Raw genomic sequence first — 20,526 nt, forward strand, 5'->3', positions numbered from 1 at the left:
TTGTAGCCCCAACTTCCATCGTGCAAGATGACAAAGTCTCAGCTTTTTAGATCTGAGTTAATGTGCTGGGACACCTCTGCAGATCATGGAATGATTAACACTTAAAAGGAACTTACCTGGCAAGTGGTATAGGACTAAACAAATCCCCAAATAGGTGGAGTCACTCCCCATTGAAATTTCTGTTTAGGTAAGTTTAGATAATTTCTGGTTTTGAGTGTCATGAGCTGGTCTCCTGTTTTGGTGTTATCCCAGCTGCAGCAGCCAGAGAGCAGCAGCATTCCCTCCCTTTTGGAAGTGGCAATGGCTGTGTTTGTAGAAATCTTCCACAAGTGGACTCCACCAGTTTCTTACCCAGACGACATGATCAGTAAATCTTGTGCCATTTTTGACACCATTTGTAAACAGTATTGCCCCTCCAGATGTGAGGCTGTTCTGTGCCATGTGCTGCTGTGTGGCTGGAGCCCAACCATGGTAGCGATGTAGTGAGCTGGGTTATGTGAAGCCACATGCACCAGCCTTTTTTTTTTTGTTGGTCTCCTGCGATCTCTTCATTGAGTACTCTGACCTTGCCTGTGGCAAGGTGGCTTGGGCAAGGTTTTCGGAACACTCCCTAGTGGAGTTCTTTCCTCCTGACTCTTTGTTTCCAGTATTTCTCAGCTATGTGTGTCTGTGTGCAACTGGAGAAACACCGGTATCTCAACAAATTAATTCCCTCTTATATTTATTTTTCTAGAATCGTATGTTTAAAGTTACCTGAGCTGCTGCTGCCCTTGCAGGCTAGTGTGAAGTCAATCACTCTCTGCAACCTTTCATCATGCTGTTTTATCAGTGAATTGCTCCAAATGCACTTATGTTGCAAATTGCACAGCACGAATTCACTCTTCCTTAAGGGTAATTTAAAAAATAGTTTTCAAGAAGGCTTTTTTCCTAGTTCAAATTGCTTCTATTCTCTTTAAAATAAAGGAATACTGCCTATAGTGGCTGAGCACAAAATCCTGAATTTAAACATGCTTGTATTTCAGGCTGTTTCAAGTCTGGATCCAAACTAGCTGGCTAGAGCTTCTTTTACATTTTCTTTCACTCCCTTGAAGATTCATATATTTTCCTGAGGGTTATTTATTGGCAGTGAGCAAAAGGAAAATGTGCTCTCATGCATGGGAGGGAACCTTTTAGTGAGTAATTCATATTTGGAGCAATCCAATTATAAGTATTCTTTGAAAAAATAATGCATTCTGAGCTACCTTTTTGCACAGCCAGTGACTAACTTTGAAGAAATAGAGAAATTTATTTAACTCATAAATTTGTTGCATTTTGCAACTGATGCTGAACAGTAAATTTATTTAAGCACAAAACAGGTTAGTAATTTTCTTACCCTTTGATCGCCCTATCTCAGAAAGACCAGGTTTGGGGTTTATGGCCCAAGTGGTTAACCTCCAAACATTCATGCACCCTTCATTCCTGGAAGCCCTGTAGCAAAGGATCCAAGGCTGGTAGGATGGGACTTTTCTAGCTGCAGCAGCTGGCACAGAGCTGCATGGGCTGGTGAAGCATCATGCTTCAGAGGGGAACTGTTTTTTGGGTACCTTTCAGGCAGCCAAAATTAAATTCAGCAATTAAAAGAATAAAGGAGCTTCTGTGTTTTGTCATTTGATCACAGCTACACTTGCTTCCTACTGGCTTGTCAAAGCTTAGTGACAGTAGAAGGAACCTGCCAGTTTTGCTCCAGTTCCTCTAATAAGCAGCTCTAAATAAATTCTTTCTTATGTTTTCTCCCAAACAGACCTGGATCTGAACATCTCCAAAGGCAGAAAGAGAGGAGTGTTACTGCAAATTGGAATTGAGTTCTGCTTCATTTTGGGTTGGAAGTAGTGTCAAAAAGTAGAGTGAGCCTTCAAGGGACTTTGTGATGTCCAAAACCCAGAGTCAGGTCTGGATCTGCACAGTGTGCTTAAACAGTCAAAAAACACTGGGTGCCTGACTTGTGAAGATTTTGCTCAACTGATAAGCTGCAGAAAATCTGTATTCTCAGGCCCTTGTGAATGTGAAATAAATTCCATTAACACAAACTGGCTTTTATGTAAGAAAACACTTTTAGAGGGATTGAAACAGCTACTTTTAACTTCCTATCTTTTTCAGGGGCTGAGAGCCATCCATCAGCCTATGGCTGAGTGATGAGCAGCGGCTCCTTAGGCATCAGTATCTTGATAGCTTTTGCTTTAATGAGTGTTGCTGCTTGCACTTTGATATACCAATAGCTGCATTTGCAGTGGCAAACCAAATGGCACCACAGCTGACTACCCAGAATTGTCTTCCACAGCCAGGTTTGATAGTCTGTTTAGATAGTTAGTACTAGCCCTGCACACTGTAATTGCTTTCTTCTGGAAGAAAAGTTTTTATCACTGAAATCTATTATAGGAAAACATGAAAATAATTGCTCAAGACCCTGATTTCCACCTGATCTTTTCATCCTGAGAGACACTTGTATCCTAATCGATAAGAATTTTTATCTTCTATTTTAATTATATTATTTATTTTCACTTTTAATTCTATTTAAATAATTTCCAACATCTAGCCTATTTGTAATTTAATATAAGTGTGAGTATTGTGGCTGATGGCATACAAAAAATCCTGATGAGCTGTTTCTACTGGGATTTTTACCTTTAGCTAATTTTGCTTTGTGCCACTAACAGCCCATTCCTCAGATGTGCTCCACAAATGTCATCAGATATTCCCTTGTACCAGTCTATGACAATCTGGAGATAAATTTACCTGCTGAAGTCTGAGTCATCATTTCAACTATATCATGTTGTATATACACAGTCTTCTCCCTAACCCAACCATCCCAGTCTTCTCAGCTCTTCCTACGTGGTATTAAATATTTGCATTGCTTATCCTAAATTCCTCTGCTTTCCACTGCATTCTCTGCAATAGCAGAACTGGACAAGAACAGAGTGTTTCAGGTGAAGAATGTAAAGGAACTTACATATTTTTCTCCTCTTTTTTTTTTTTTTTCTAAGCTGGATATTTGTTTGTTTAATTTTTATTTTTTTTTTTTACTACTGCAAGGCACTAGGGAGACCAACTGCAGTAATGATGTACTTTCAAGTGAAACTGGAAACTTGGCAATGTAATAACCCAGCAGCTCTCATTGGCTTGTGAAGCCCCTGATGTTTGTTAGCACTGCACTTTGCCTGTTCTCAGCACTCCCTCTCTGTCCATTCAGCAGGGTGTGAAAGACTTGGGGATTTTAAATTATAGGAAACTCATTGTGTCCTTACAATGTCCACTTGCAGCCCTTAAAGCCAGCTGTGCCCTGGGCTGTATCTTAAGCAGCATGGGCATCAGGGCAAGGGCGGGGGGATTCTGCTGCTCTGCTCTCATGAGACCCCACTTGGAACACTGCATCCACCTCTGGAGCCTTCAGAACAAGACAGACATAGACTTGCAATGAGTTGGAGTAAGTCCAGAGGAGGGCCATTGTTATGATCTGAGGGCTGGAACACCTTTGCTATGAAGACAGGCTGAGAGACCTGATGCTGTTCAGCCTGGAGAAGGCTTCAGAGAGACCTTAGGGCACTTTCCAGTACCCAAATGTGCTACAAGAGAGCTGGAGAGGGACTTTTCACAAGGACATGTAGTGATAGGTCAAGGAATAATGGCCTTAAACTGAGAGACTTTAAAGACTTTGGATTGGATAGTAGGAAGAAATTCTTGATTAGGAGGGTCACGAGCCAGTGGCACAGCTTGCCCAGAGAGCATACCCCTGGAATTGTTCAAGGCTAGGTTGGATGGGGCTCTGAGCAACCTGGTCTAGTGCAAGGTGTTCCTGTCCATGGCAGGGGGTTTGAAACTAAATTAACCTAAAGGTAATTTTTAACCCAAACTCTGTGATTCAATGATGCTTTTCCCCTTGGCCTGCTGGTTCCTGTCCCCATGCTTGTCCCCCATATCTGGTGGGAATCCTTGTTTTCTCCCCTCCCTTCTGTATGAACAGTTTTCTGTCAGCCACCACACTCCATCAGGAAGAGCTTAATTTCATCCCATTACAGGGTCATATCTACAAACCACATGGCCTTTTCTTATAGAAGACTGAAGGTAACCCATAACTGCCTGACAGCACCTTCCAGGTTCTCACCTCATGGCTATTGCCATGGCATTCAGCTGCACTTACATGCAGCTTTCTGTTAGATCCTCATTTTCTCTTGTAATGAGACTATAAAATCAAGTCACATTATCCTTTTACACAGAAGAAGATTCGGACTCATTCAAAAGCAAACAATTTATAGCAGTGGGCAGGTGCTCACAGCATCTAATTTCCGAATTGTTAACACCAGTAGGCTTTTACTCAGAGGGTATTTCACCTTCCACAGCTACTGCCTTTCTGGCAATAATTATTAAAAAAAATCTTGGTTAGAACAATACAATTTCTTTGCCAGAACAGAGAGGCGTTATATTTGAGATTAATAAAATGTAACATTTCATTCCAAAGATCACAGCTTGTGTCTCATGCTGTAATACTCTTTGCTTAGAAACATTTTCCTCTGGGGTGGAAAATGGCTAGGTGAAAGCATTAATACAGAAACACTGCTTTAGAACTGTCCATGTCTATATTTGTTTTCATGCAGAGCCAAAAAGGGGTTACAAGAAGATAATACAACTGGACAAAAATGGCAGAAAAATACATCTATTTTTCAAAAACTGGCAAAAGCACTTTTGACTCTTAAAAAAGTTTCTTCTAGTACAGAGAGATTCTGATTCAGTATAGAAGGAGATGCTTTGTGGCATCTCCTCTGCTATGAGCTTTAAACCATTAAAGAGTTTGCTGGAGTCAGTTTGCTGTCTGAGTCCTTACCTAAAAGACAAATTGCTACTTGGCTGCACTTAGATGAACACAGAAAATATGGACACACATAGCTCTTCTGCCCTGCCTGGAGAGTGACACTGATAGCAATAAAATGAGTTTTTTCTTCCAGTTGAGGGGGAAAATAAGGGTGAGTATGAGCAGTGGAGGCAAGGGCAAGCAGGTCAGAGATGAAAATTGATGGATATGGAAGAGACAGATACTCCTTTTTGAGATTATTTATTGCTTTTAAAATGTGAAAGTTTAATTTAGAGTACAGAAATATGAAGGAAGAAACCAACATAAAGGAAAAAGATAAGGTTTTTTGGCACAAGATGTCTAAAAGTGTAGCATTTGGTGAAGACACCCATGAGAAAGCAGCAGCGAAGATCAGCAGCAGCAACAGGAAATGCATTTTGAAGTGCTGAAATCAGTACAGCTTCATTATCATCTCATAGTCTCATAAACTCACAGCTTAGCAGCTAATGTTCTCCTTGGTAACCACATACAAGAACAGCGTCATACTTTGAGAAAAGAAAAATCTGAATGAACTCCTTGCTCTTCCAGTTGATGTGAGGGATTATAACACCTCTTCTACACACATTGTAAATAGAACTGTTCTTATGATCTTGTTTAACAAAATTACCTCTTTTTGGTAAGACCCCTTTACCTGCCCAGAGGGCTTTCGGAGAAGACCCATGCACACAACAGTGACCTGCTGGAGTGCTTGGGTACAAGATGAAACCCAAGGGGAACCCAGTGAAGAAAGGGAGACATCCCACAGTGAGATTGCTTTTGTTTCAGTCTGATAACATATTTCCCATCTCATTCTCTGAGGTGCTCCATAAATCACAGAATCACAGAATATTCTGAGCTGGAAAGGACACACAAATATAATGAAGTCCAACTCTTAAGTGAATGGCCCATGCAAGGATTGAACCCACAACTTTGGTGTTATTAAGCAGATCATTTGTGCCAATCCCAGCTTTGCAAACCTCCCCTCTTCAGGCAGTTTGGTTTCTGCATGCCCCTGCAGCTCAAAGTATCTCTCTTCCACAACATTGGTGTAATGCCCTTACTACCTCATATAAGTTTCCTAATGTAGGGGAGGAAGGAAGAAGTGGCTGTGAGCTTTGTGGATTCTCTGATAGAGAAAAGCTTTTCACTGTTGCCATATCAACCCCCCTCTCTGTTTTACTAGGAAGCATTACATATGAATGAAGACACCTCAGCATTTATCACCTAACCTGAAAAATCATTGAATTGGGCATCCTTACGCTTCAGATCATAATGTAACTCTGTACAATCACACTGCTAGACACCCAAGGTCAGATCTTGGGCAATTTCCTATTTGAAGGCAGCAATTTCTCTTCTCAGAAAGCTGCAGAAGCTGTCTGTGGGAAAACATGCAGGCAACACCCTTTGTCATTCCTGTTATCTCCAGGCGCAGTCAGAGGTCTGGATGAATTCGATGCTGAATACATTGAAAACTGCAGAACAGCCTGTTAGATAGACCCAGCCACATGACTGTCACACTGGGCACAATGAGTAAGATTGACAGTACAGCCTTGTTTGGTTCTTGTGGGGTTTAGAGTTTAGATATAATCCATGTGAAAACTCAGTCAGGAAGAGCTGGTAACAGGAGAGCTTTGCTTTCTATTTTAGATGGACAAAGATGTTATGAGTGGTTGAATAGTTCCAGGGCTGGTCAGCATTGGGGTGCAACAAACAAGAAAAAACAGCGGGCTAGCTGGGTGAGACTGTGGCTCAGAATTGTAAGTCCTGCACAGGAGCAGGGTGAAGTCAGGCACTTGCTTTAAGATGTGGCTTAAAAGTGTTGTCCCACCCACCAGCAACTGACCGATCTTTGGTCTTTTGCATAAGAAGATGGGAGTCCACTTCTGCACCTGTGTTCCTGTCAATGTCCTTGAATTTCCTCTTTCTGGCAGAAAAATTGCTCTTCTCTTCTGGATGCTTCAGGAAGGGGTTGGCTCCACCGCCCAAAACCCTACACAAGCTCTGAGCTCCAGTAAAAGAGTGGGCAGTGGGGGCGGTAGAAGCAAAGGCTTATTTTTGTGGAGTGCCACTCTAAGTGGTGTATTTCAGATAGATAAGGTCTGTTGCTCTGCCAAATTCAAACTTAAGTGTACAGCCCCCACCTTGCAAACTGGTATTTGTATTTTTTTTTTCTTTAAAATTACCATAGTCTCCATCTGGTAGCATCCTGCAGGTCTGAGCTGTATTTGTGAGGATATTGGGATCAGGATGCAGAGTACAGCCTCTTCTTGCACCTCCTGTTTTAGTTTTCGTTTTGTGTTTATGCAGTAGAAATAAATGAATTCATGCCATCTGCCCCCACTTCTAAACAAAACACATCTGTGTTAGACGATAGCAGAGGCATGTGTGGGGCTGGTGAGGTTTCCAGCATAGACTCTGCAGTGTCAACATGCTGCATCCCTGCACATCCTGAGGAGAGTGGCCAGGGTGCTCTGCACTTCCAAAGAGGTGCCAAATGATGGATATGGAAGCCATAATGTAGGCACCAAGTTTGAAAAAACTTGCAGGAATCTTGGCACTCGTCTCCTATCCTCGCCTGGATATAACCAGCAGTTTTTGTCAAAAATCTGCCTACAGATTCCCCCTCTTCATTTTCTCTCCTGATTGCATCTCCAGATGAGAGCTTCAGTACTTCACATTATAACAAGTTTTTTTCTGCCAGCAAGAGGTCTCCTTAACATACAATGCATATATAAGTAATATATGTGGCTTTGGAGGTTTATAAAATTAGGTTGGTCATACCTCCTTTCATGTATAACAATTTTCTTCACAAAAAATCCAGTGTGATTTTCTTTGGGAAGATCTCCAGTCCTAGCAAAAGGAAAGACCAGATTGCTGAGTGCCTATACCACCAAGTCACTTTTCCAGGCTTCCTGAAACACCAGTACTAGAGCTGGTTTTGAGTTTTGCTAAGAAAGGAGAGCAAATGCCATTTAAATGCATTCAAATGCAGTTTAAAATCTGTTTTTAAGGTTTTAAGAGAGTTTCCTCTCCACTTCAATACACATTTGTCTTTCCTGCTCTCTGCTGCACTCAATGCATTTCTGCTGTGATGATTTTTCACATAACTTCTTTGGCAGCCACAGGAAAACTTCCCACAGCTCAGACTGTTTGCACTCAGGCCTCTTGAAACTGCATCTGACTTAATGAAGCACATTGAACAAAATGGGGGGAAGCTGTTGGCCAAAAATAGGTTTTTTTCACAAGTGTTTCTAACTTACAGTTAAGTTGTCAGTGCTTAAGAGCTCTTTCCTGCTTCAGGGTCCTTTGGTGGTCTTCAAACTGAAAGTACAGCTAAGACCCAGGGATGCCATATCTCTTTGCATTGGAAGAAAACCCTAGTGGATGGAGGAAGTAGGAGATGCTCTGGTCTGTCCTCAGTCTCAGGGCAGAGATGGGATGTATTGGTGTCCTGGATGTATGGTTTTGTCAGAGTCTTTGTGTCACCTTTAGGCCTAAGCCAGGTGCATTGTAGAAATGAAGCGAGAGTTATTGGGTAAAAGGAGAAGAGCAGTTCATGGATTAGTAGATTTCTTGTAGGTAAGTTGGGAAGAAAATTGTTCTCTGCTTCCCACGTGTATTGAGAGATGCCCAAAAACTGAATAATTAGCACTATGTGAGATAGGTCAATATGGTTTTGGATAGCTTAGTGCAGTAAAAAGTAAAAATAAAGACAAGCATCATCTTTCCTTTGTGCATCTTAGAGCCCTTTAGAGGTTCTGAGATCTGGTTTATATCAGAAACATCCATAAACCTAATAAAGGCATGTTTTTAATAGTAATGAGCTCTTTGTACAGTATAACAGCTCACACTGATTTCAGTCAAATTTTTACTAACACAAATTAAAACCATATAGCCTACTACTTAGCAAAAAATAGAAACACTAAATTGTTTAAAAATGGCTTTTAAATGTAAACCATTGCACTTCTCATGGGGGGCATAAACCTAAAGAACAGGATTTTAGAGGACTTGATCTCTAAGCAAGCTGTTTTTGGAGTGGCAGCAGGAGATACTCAGTGCCTCCAATATTTGTTCATGATTGGCCTCTTCTAACAGAAAAACACATCTGGACAAGACCTTGGGAACTGATCTGGTTCTGTCACCAACAAGTAAATATTTGTAGGCAATGGCTGGAGAGACACAGACATGCATCTCAAAATCATTGTCTTGTTTTGTGTTTCTGAGCACTATTTCACTGTAAAAAAACACTTCCTCAGAGAGGTAAATGATTCAATTGGATGCACACTTGAGGGGAAATGTTTGCACTAAAGCCAAAGAGAGATTCCAATTTTTAAATAGGAGCTACTTGTTACCTCAGTCTTCTACATTTTTTATATAGTCCCTTTGCTATTACCAGAATAATTTGTGCATGGACTGTGCATAATATGGGATTTGAGAAACTACTTATCAACTCTGTGAAAATTGAAGTCATGCCTTGTAAGAATATTTACATGTAGAAAATGGGCATGAAGAAATCACAATCTGTTGAAAGAAAAAGCATTTGTCTATCCTGCAAGATGTCTTGGTTTTTATTAAAAAATGTGGTGCTTAGGAACATAGTTAATTGGTGGGCCTGTCAGAGCTGTGTTAGTGGTTGGATTCGATGATCCCAGTGGTCTTTTCCAAACTCAGTAATTCTATGATTCTATGACTCTATTTAACACTTATTGTTACATTATTGTATGGCAGGGAGAAGAGGCTAACAGCTACAAGACAGTTCATCAGCTGTGGGCAGTTTCTAAGCTTGGCCTAGAACAGGGATCAAGATTTAGAGTTGCCTGGGGAGATTAAGAGGTGGGACAATGGCTGAGATGTGTAGGTCCCAGAAAAAAAAGAGTGAGAATATTGTCATCATGAAAATATCTGTTAATCTCCATCTTCATTTTCCTTTCTCACATCTCACAGTCCCATGTGGTGAAATTCACCTGCTCATTCTTCTTTTCCAAAGCAGTTATCCCTAAGATTAAAAAAAAAATACACCCATTCGATGCCCAAAAATATTTGCTTTTTATATATTTTTCATATATTTGTATCTCTGTAGACTACTATTGCATAGTTAAATAGCTCCTAGTATTTTTCCTATCCTTTTCTTAGATTTTAGAATAATACACTAACCTTCTAACACATTCCTGAAATACTGTTTAGTCTTCTTTTCAAGAAGAGAAGCCAGACAAGGACATATTGCTTTCCAACCAAAATCTGAGGAGATACAACAAGAAATGGTACAAAGAAGCCCATGGAACAACTCCAATGGGGCAGAACCCAAGGAGAATTACATTACCAACTATTCTTCTAGTTGGACAATATTTATTAGATATGGTAATTTTTTTAAGTTATAAAAATTGTAGAAATATGATGCCAGGCATGCCCAAGACCACCGGGACACCTAAGAACTTCCAATAAAGATTTGCTTTTAGGTTTACTATTTTAACACTCTTGCAAGGGTTTTTGTCTTTTGATGTTAGGCAAAACAATGTTTTCTTCATAAAACTTTATAGTTTTTCTTTGATTATTTATCACTTGACTATTTCATGTGCTAGTTAGCCCTAGAGTTTCATGTTTGTCAGTCAGGAACGGGTTCTTCATTCAGCTCCCTAAGATGCTAATGCTTCCTGTCCCCTCTGTTGTGGAAACAGCCAGAGCATTGCAGAAAGTCAGGTGTGTTCACAGAATTTTAGAATATCTTGAGTTGGAAAGAACCCACAAGGATTATCAAAGTCCAGCTCCTGGTCCTGCCCAGAACAACTCTAAGAAGTACACCATGTGCCTGAGAGCACTGAACTCCTTGGACTATGGCAGGTTTAGTGCTGTGACCACTTCCCTGAAGAGCCTCTTCAGCCAGCCTTTCTCATATATCCAGTTCCAGCCCATAGGTTTTCATCCTTTAGAATCCAGGGTCTTTGCATGGATACATTTGAAGTGTATTTTGTCTAGATGCACAAGACACTGTACTGATGGTTTGCGGCTAACACTGCTGTAATCTGCTCTCTGTGCCCACCCAATACAGTCCAAGCAGTCCAAACATAAAGAAGCCAGTCTCCCTTATTGAAAAGATGTGAGGAAATGAGCAGGAAAGAGGCTTTGTGCAGAGGCCAAGTCAGGCCACTGAAGCGACTTTTACTTTCTCCGTGAGCACTCTTAGGAGAGGAAAAGCTGGTCCTGGTGCCAAGAAAGGCAGTGAAGAAAGCTCTGTTGATACCAGCTGTTGTAGTTTGGATGAAAACAGCATAAGTTTAATAGTAGAAGTTGGCCAAGCTGCTTCCTTGGGAGGGATTTAAGAAGCAGAGGTGTGGAGGATAGACAAGAAGATCTGGAGGTGATTCCAGGCTGCTGATGAAGAAGGATAGGTAGATGAAGTGATAATGGGGAGAGGGGGTAATAAGCTGGTGATGAGGATAATGTAATTGTAAAGGATAAGGGAAAAGACAGTGATAGAAGGCTTAACAAATTAGAGTATTTACTCTTAGAGTATTTGCTCTTGCAGATCTGGGCAACTGAATGCAACTAGTGTAGAAAACCTGCCTGTCACTCAAGAAATGTGTTTGTGACACTTAATAAAGGTGGAAGTGAGACTGGCTGAAATTATTTTGAATTTCCATACTGCTCATAATTCAGGTGAGCATGAGGGTTTCAGAAGGACCATGCCTCTGTCCTTGCCTGTCCATATGGTATATGCATATGCAAAAAAACACATTCTCTAGAGAATTCACCAATCAGATAAAAAAGAAAAACTGTTGTTTTTTGTTTTTTTTTCTTCTCTCACAATGCTAATTACCATGGTATCCAAGTGCCTGTTTGCTAGGCCTGCATAAATCAGGGCTTTTCTAACAACCTCCTGAGGGAAGTTTTGTCTAGTTTGCTGGGACTCACATAGAGAGAGTAACACCGAGTGGGCAGGAGCAGGGTAGCAGGCATGTGCTGTGCTCCAGTAGTTCCTGCTGCCCTCTGGAGCATCGCAGTCCAGGACAGGGCTGCAGAGGAAGAGCTGTGAGTGCAGCTGAGGTGGGTGAGGGGTGATGTCCTGCCCTGCAGTGAGGAGAGCTGAGAAGTACTGCCTGCTCTGTCCTTCCTCCTTGGCTGTGGCACTTCGTGGCCCAAGGGTTTTGAGGAAATGTAGCATGATGGGACTAGTTTAGTGCCCATCTCCTGCACACAGTTCCCTGGACATGAGTGGTGACAAGCAGCGTGATAAGGGTGCAAAAGGAGGAAAGGGTATGATGGGGAGATGGGGAATAGTCTCTTTGAATGCATGGCACAAGCCTTTAATCCTACCTGAATGAGGCATGAGTCTGGCTAGTGGCAAGCGTAACTAGGAACAGCATTCTTTATCCTCATATGAAACCACAGGACCAATTGTCCTTTGCTAACTTCATGTCTTACTTTAGCCCAATCCTTTCTCTGGGCACATTTTCCTTCCTGTTATCTTCTTTTGTTTGCCTCTTGAAACCTCTCTGTCAAATAGAAGTGCCTTGGGCTGTTCATGCTTGCTCTACTTTTAAATGATTTTCTGAAGTCTGGGAGCAAAACTGTGCTATGTTGAGGGCTACATACAAAATGTCCAGGTGTCAAGGGATTTAGGGATTTGAAAATATATGGGCTACCTCAAAGGTAATCCTTTGAATATTAAAAGCAGAAAACCTGCCAGGCCACTTTGCATAACATGCTGTATAATCTGGGAAGCAGTTCCAAGGTGCTTGTTTCCATGGCACCTCTTGGAGAAGCTTAGCAATATTAGCAGGAAAACAGTGGTGGTGGGTTAAAGCAAGAACTGCATCTCTGGGCTCAGACAACAGTGGATGTGCCTCAGCTGGATGCTTGCTGAAGTGGACGTGGCTGTGATTGTTTTCTTACTTCATCACAAATGCATGTTAAAACCCATCATCTTAAACCTCTTGCATTGTGACTTTAACCTGAGCTTGCCTCTTAAATAATGCCCAGCCCAGTTGTGCTGATTGACTGAGGTCACCATGGTCCATCAAACCTTGGAAACTTCTATGCATCTCTGCAGTGGATTTGAATTCATGTTGGCTCGATCTCCCTTTGTGGTCTGGGTCACTCCTGAGAGCTGGGATTCAGCTGCCTGACTGTAAATGTCTACTTCTGAGCTGACCTCCTTCTGTTTATTAAGAATGGAGACAAATTTGCTCCCCTGGATATGGTATATCTCATTCTAAAATAAATCTCTAAAATAGGCCACCTGAAATATATTGTAAACACCAATTTTCCTCCTTGTTTATAAAGGAAACCTTGAATTATTAGCTTAGTTAGCACAGGCAACCATATTAGTGATATTTTCACTACTCAGCTAAGCAGACAGGGGCTTTTAGTGTAAAGTGAGGTGCTCTAGGGAGCCAAGACATCTGTATGGGGTTGGCAGGCATGACACGAGGCTGGAAGGAGATGTGCCCTTCAAGAGTGGCAGCTGGAGGCCAGGCTGCAGAGAGTGTCTGAAATGGCACAAAACACTGATAGCTAGAAACTGAATAAGGCCCTTTGGGTGGGGTGCAGCTCCAGCCTAAGACACTTCCAAATCCTCAGGTAAGTGCACGTGGACTCAGTCTCTAAGCATTCAGGGTTTATTTAGTTAGGATTACTTGTGCACCTCTTGGATCCACAATGTAAGGACATGGACCTGTTGGAGTGTGTGCAGAGAAGGGTCAAAAGATGAGAGGGCTGGAGCAACTCTTCTGTGAAGACAGGCTGAGAGAGCTGAGATTGTTCAGCCAGTAGAAGAGAAGGCTCCAGGACAATTTTAGAGCAGCCTTCCAGTACCTAAAGTGGGCTACAGGAGGCCTGGAGAGGGACTTTTCACAAGAACATGTAGTGATAGGATAATGACTTCAAATTGAAAGAGGCTAGAGTAGATATTAGAGAGAAATTTTTTCTATGAGGGTGGAGAGGCTCTGGAACAAATTTCCAAGAGAAGGGTATGCTCCATCCTTGAAAGTGTTAAAGGCCAGGTTAAAAATCCTTTAAAAGATTTTGAGCAACCTGGTCTTATGGAAGCTGATCCTTCCCATGGCAGGGCCTTGGAACTAAATGACCTTTTAAGGTCCCTTTCAACTCAAAGTGTTCTATGATTCTGTGATAAGAGCTCAGCACAGCAGCTCATACATAGGTATACAGTACCATTTGAGATGTCCCACTGGTTCCTACCTGGTCTGCAGCTGCTGTTCCAAAAATCTGTAAATGATGCATCATATTACTGCATGTCTCAGACATCCTAGGGTGTATGAAGTAATAGAGGACATCCTGATGAATCAAACCTTGTCCCTGGTTAATGCAGTGAGTGGATCCTAACACAGTCAGTGGATTCTTCCAGGGAGCATCTCAAAGCAGATCCTCGGTATCTGGTCATCTGAATCACTTCAGGGGCCGTTGACTGTATGGAATCACTGTTCATTGATTGCCAGGGAATTTGAAGATCTCAGTTCAGTTGCCCACATGTAGATACTGCTGGTCTCTGAGGGACTCTAGGGTATCTGAGACATCTGCATTTGGAATTGGATAATATGACACAGAGCATATGGAAGCCAGCAGGTGAGGTACCACAATTGACTCTCAAATGACTCTAGACAACTGTCTGTGAGAAACTGCTGAGCTTTTGTGACATTTTGTGGTTTTCTGTTAATGAGGAGTCTTAAGTTCTGCTCCAAGTAGTAGATTTAAATGTCTTTTTTTTTCCCCCATCTGGGCATTTATGCATGGTTCTGCCCCAACCTCCTTTAGGTAAACTAGGTTCAGCTCCAAATCTTGTACAGCCCAGAATGCTCAGAGGAAAAAGTGTGCTAATAGTGTGTGTGGAAATCTGCATGCTCTCACAGGAGGTCAAGGACAGATTCCAACTCAAACTCTGTTGCACAAGTTGCTGAGACACTGAATTTCAAATTTTGTTCAAATTATAAGTGCATTTTAGGACACAGAAAAGCAGAGAGCTTAAAAGTCATTATGTAGTAGTAGGGAGTATCTGCTGGATATGCTGGATACCGGCAGGAATTTTTTCATGGAACCAGTTGCTAAACATTGGATTGGACTGTCCAAGGAGATGGTAGAGTCGCCATCCCTGAAGGTGTTGAAGAAATGACTGCATGTGGCATTTAGTGCTATGGTTTAGTTGATAAGGTGGTGATTAGCCAAAGGTTGGACTTGGTGATCTCAGGGGTCTTTTCCAGCCTTAATGATTCTGTCATCCTGTGATCTGATGGCAGACACAGTCACAACATGCAGAATCTGGAAAGAAGCACTGAATGAAAGTCGATTTTACAGAGAATGGAGAGACACTGCAATGTACAATAATTCCTCATGAATCATGTAATTGGTGGTTTGTAAAACAAAATATGAGATGTGCTATTTTGTTAACAATGAGTAGAAACTAATTTTTGCTTTCATAATACAGCAACTTACTGCAAATGTCATAGCAGAAGGTTTCATTAGTAGACAAAGAAAACTTCCTTTGCTGCCAGTCAGATTTTTTTTTTTGCTTCTGAATGACACAGGTGATTGCAATGCTTTGCTCTGTGTTGCCAGCAAGCATCTCTGCAATCTCTGTTTACAAGAGATAAGATAAATCTTTGCATTTTCAGGGCAAAATGAAGGCCTATATCTTAGGAGGTGACACCAGGGATGTCTTTCCTGGTAAGGTTGCATTATTTTCTTAATTCTTCTTACCTACCAGTACAGAAAAATTCTTGCACCATTTAACAGCAGTATATGCTAACAAATGGGAGAATACATTTGAATCCTTTACTAGTTCATCAAACCTAGCAGGAGATGATGCTTCTAAATAGTGAAAAATATCCTTAATGTGTCAGCTATGCAGTGAGAACTGGGACAAGTTTTTTTTCCCCAGTTCCAGGACAAATAGCCTGGAGGAATAGATTTGACTGTCTTTATCTTACCACACATTAAACATTACTGGTCAGAAAATTCCCCAGTCCTTTCAAAAATCTGTTTGTGAAAGCAAGCATAAGATAGGGCTGGAGCATTTCCCAGAATTGATTCCTGACTATTATGAATTGAATCTTCTCTTTGCCAGAAGCTGATAAGAAGCTGGGTTTTCTATGTTGTCAAGGAGGAGAGCAGCATGCAACAATATTCTGAACCTGCTCTGTTCCCTGGGAAGCCAAAGGCAACATTTTTTTACTATTTTCAGCTGGAGTAGTGATAGGGTGTCAGAATCAAAATTTTGCTGTTGCTCAGCCCAGTCCTAAATTCCCAAAGTGATATTAAATGTCTTCTAATTATATAATTTTTAATCAATATGATTTACTTATTAATCAGAAATATTATATAGTAAAATTTTTCCATAGTTGTCTGAGTTAGTACCACATAAGTTATACAGTTCCATACACCTGCAGAACTGTGTTCTTGCTGGAACAAACACTGGGGAATACCCTGACCCATTCTAAGTGCTTTCTAAGCTTCCAGTAACAGATTTCTCTTTATTTAGCTGAATTTTTCCTAACAAGACAATAAAGCAAAGAAGTGTTTGCACAAATATTTCTCACAGTTCATAGGTACAAGTCTTCTCATTCTCTTAATTTAGTGTTGGGATTGATAAGGAACAAGTGCATTTGTGTTTATAAAAGGACTCATTTTCTTCAGTGTGTCTTTGATTTATTGTTGGAAGTTCAAACCTCATCAATGATTTTTGTCCTTCAGCTGCTATGGGAGAGGTGATCTCTTTTGGCCAACACAGCTCAAGTGCACCAAGAGTTCTTTGGATGTACCAAATGGATGAAGGTGCTTACTTCTTTCTCTGAGAAGCTGCAGAATTTTGGTGGGAGGTTCCCACTTAGCTGATTAGGTGTCTCCAGGTGCTTAATTAGCACTGCATTAACACCAGGGTGCCATTAGGTTGTTATGTGCTGTACAAGTCAAAAGGGCTCCAGGCAGCCATTAGTTTAAGAAGTGCTCCTGGATTTAGGCAATGAACTCCACCTAAATCTTAGAAACCAATGTAGACAGTCTGAATATCATTCAGTGTTCCCAGTCCTCACTTGGATGCCAGAAAAATAAAAGCAGTAAAATAGATGGGGATCCAGGTCCATCTCCTATCTGGTCCTGTTGCCCATTGCCTAGGAACCAGTCTTACTAAACTCTACATCACTCTAAAGCTGATGGTCAACATACATGTTACATCACTGTAAGAAAATATATAAATTGAGCCCATAAAATCAAGGTATGTAACTTTAAGAGTCACGGGATCATGGAATAATTTAAGTGGGAAGGGAGCTTTAGACATCATATGATTTGACGTCCTACTCAGAAAGAGACCCTGAGGAGCAGGTAGCTTTGTCAAATCCAGTCTTATTTGTGTCCCAGTTACACTGTTTCACCACCCTTGTGCTAAAAAAAAGTCATATATCTAATTGGAGATTTTTGTGATGCAACTTGTGTTCATTGCCTTTTTGCATATCATTGGCATCTCCTGGAAGAGCCATCTCCATCTTCTCTATGATTTTCTATTAGGTAGCTGGAGATACCAGTAAGGCCTGTAAGAACAGAATTACTTCTGTTTGCTAAATCAAAAAATACTGGATTTTTCTGCCCTCACAGTATTTTTCCTTACAGCTTTAGTGATATTCAAAATTGTCTTCAAACAAAAGCTTTCTGCTTTCTGAGGAACCTTTTATTTCTGAAAAGAAATCCTGTTTAAAGAAATGTCCTTGTACAAGAGGTTGACAGGCAATTCTGCTTATTGTCACCTACTCTTCACTTCTCATCCACAAACTGAAGGTCAAGAGCTGTAATTGTCATTCTGCGCTCATGATAGGAGCAGGAGCTTCCTTTACCACCCACATGTGAGAAGCACTGCAGAGCTGCCTGGGTAAAATCTTTGCTGTGCTCCATAACCGTAAGAGGACAAACTCTAATTTACAGGATTTCATTTCAGAGAGAAGTGAAAAATCATGGCCTGTCCCTTTTAACCTCTCTTTTCTCTGCTACCTAAAGGGAAGTAAGGTTTGCTTTGGATTAGGTGCCTTTGCTCCAGCTCTCCTTGGCACCAGTTGCAAGTTCTTTGGTTGCACCACTGCAGACCCCTAACATATATTTGCAGCTGAATGTGTGTCTAAGCAATATTCCTGAGCTGAATTAAGCATTACTTAAGTGAATGGGATCTCATTTCGTCAGTATGGGGAAGACATGCATCTGTTGGAGTGGCTCCAGAGCAGGGCCACAAAAGTCACCAGAGGGATGGAGTACCTCTTTGAGGAAAGGCTGAGAGGTCTGAGATTGTTCATCATGGAGAACAGGAGGTTCTGAGAAGGTCTTTAGCACCTTGCAGTACCTAAACAGGGCTTAAAAGAAAGATGGGGACTGACTGTTTGGTAAGGCCTGTAGTATACGACATGAGGGAAAGGTTTTAAACTAAAAGATAGTAGATTCAGATTAGATATAAGAAAAATTGTTTACAATAAATGTGGTGAGACATTGCCACAGGTTACTCAGCAAAACTGTGGATGATCCATCCCCGGAAGCATTCAGGGCCAGGTTGCATAGGGCTCTGAGCAACCTGGTCTAGTTGAAGATCCCTGCCCATGGTAGGAGGACTGGAATAGATGGCCTTTGAAAGTCTCTTCCAAACCAAACTATTCTATGATTCTGTGATCCAAGCACCCTACTCCTTCCAGAGGGGTACTGTAGAATATATCAGAGAACAGGGATCTTGCATGGCCCTTGTGCTTCTCCGGGGCTACTAACTTAGTGGGGCTGTCACCATGTGTGCAAATTCTCCCAAGTGACCTCATTGGTCTTCAGCTGAGGAGCAGCACAGGTCAATTTGCACAGCATTAGTCTGCTTTGGAAACCTTTGTTCTTTCTGCTAGTGTGGAACAGATTATCAGACTCTGAAAAGATGGCTTAATTGGTATCACTAGACAAAGATATCAGTGTAAGAATACAAATATTTTTGTTTTAAATAGAGTCCAGTCTGGAGTCCCCTCACTGTTTTTATGTATATTGACAAGTACAAGCAATGATATAAAAAATAGCATATGGATTTTGAACAGGTGAAAGAAGTTTTCAAGATACATCACCTTTGTTTCTGAGCCACTTTAGTTATGCTGGAATTAAATCAGGAATAAGTCCATGTCAGCCAGGGAAATCAGAACTAGGTTGATGTGCTGGGTAAAGCCAGGGGATACAATCTTATTGTTCATGTCACTCTCAGAAACTCTTCTTTTTTCCAGGTTGCTTTTATTGTTAGAGTAAAAAGAGATTTCACTGCTTCTTATGCATTCTTCATTCTTAGTCTTCATCTGAAGAAGTATAGCAATAGTGCTCTACTTAGATAGATAAGAAGAAGGTAAGAAAATGAACAGAAAGAGTCAGGGTTCAAGCACGCTTCATTGTTTCCCTAGGCTGTCCTCCAGGAACAGAATTCCTTTCTGATACATTTTCCACTACTTTAGACAATCCACTTTTAAAATAAATCAAGCAATTGATCTACAATACTACACTGGAAATTGAATCAACTCAAAGAAACTCCCTGTACAACTGAAATTTCCTCTTTTTGCTTCCCTGCTATCAGCAATTTCCCTGCTTCACAGGAGTGCAGCAGCATGGGTTTAATTAGAGGTGGACTGGTGGGAATTGCTTTGGGAGGAGCAGGTCCCCTAAAAAGCCTTTAGGAATGACAAATTTGGAGAAGATAAGCATAGATGCAGATCTGAGGTTAAGAAGTCAGCATAATTTACCAGTTACTTCTACCTCTGTATGTTCCTTTGCCACTGCATTTTTATGAAGCATAGAGGCAGTGCTGCAACATGCAAAGAAAGCAACAATAATTCAGCCAGTTTTTATAAGCCCTTTATCTCTCAGTGAGAGATGACACCCCCACAGGCAGTGCATTAACATTATCATTTCCATAACAGTGGTGTCTCCTGGCCCAGCAGAGATCACGGCTGCATCTGCTTGGAGCTACAAAAGCATGTGCTAAAGGTCTATCTCCGTTTCACAGTGTTTGTGAACTTATGTAAGAAAACTAAAGAGATGAGGAAAGTTAGTATTGCTGTCATCATTTCATAGAGAGAAGGTGGAGAGAATAAGGCACAGACAATGTTACCAAGTGCCCTAAAGCCTCATAAAAATCTTGGAAACAAAATACAACCAGACTGATGGCCAAACATTGGTAGGTAGTGGTGAAGAGCAAGACCCAAGGCATAGGGTAGTCATGATTTGTTTCAAAAATAAAATCAGTGACATGGAATTAAATGCACAAATTTTACCTATGTAAGAAAGGTTTTAAAAGTCAGTAAGCACAGTATGAAATTACAGAAATCACATTTTCAAACAAAAAATGTCACATTCCCTTATAGCATTTTGAACTTTCACATGTGTGATAAACTAGATGTTGAAATGAGAGGTACAAATATTGAAAGTATTTCTGTAAAGAATCAGTGTCTCTGGGATGTGCAGCAGAATTACAGATAGATAACCCACCTTACACAAATCCCCATTTCTTAGTTATAACTCTTTGCTCATCTCGAGGCTTGCCTTCTGCTGATGAGGTAGCAATCAATAGAAATTACAGCAACTAGAACACTACAGCACATAGGAGATTAATAATGGAATATAGTTGTAACCTTCCTATCAGATACCTCTGGAAAACATTGGTTGCTACTGAT

Source organism: Parus major, chromosome 1 (genome assembly GCF_001522545.3).
Source record: "Parus major isolate Abel chromosome 1, Parus_major1.1, whole genome shotgun sequence".
NCBI lineage: Eukaryota > Metazoa > Chordata > Aves > Passeriformes > Paridae > Parus > Parus major.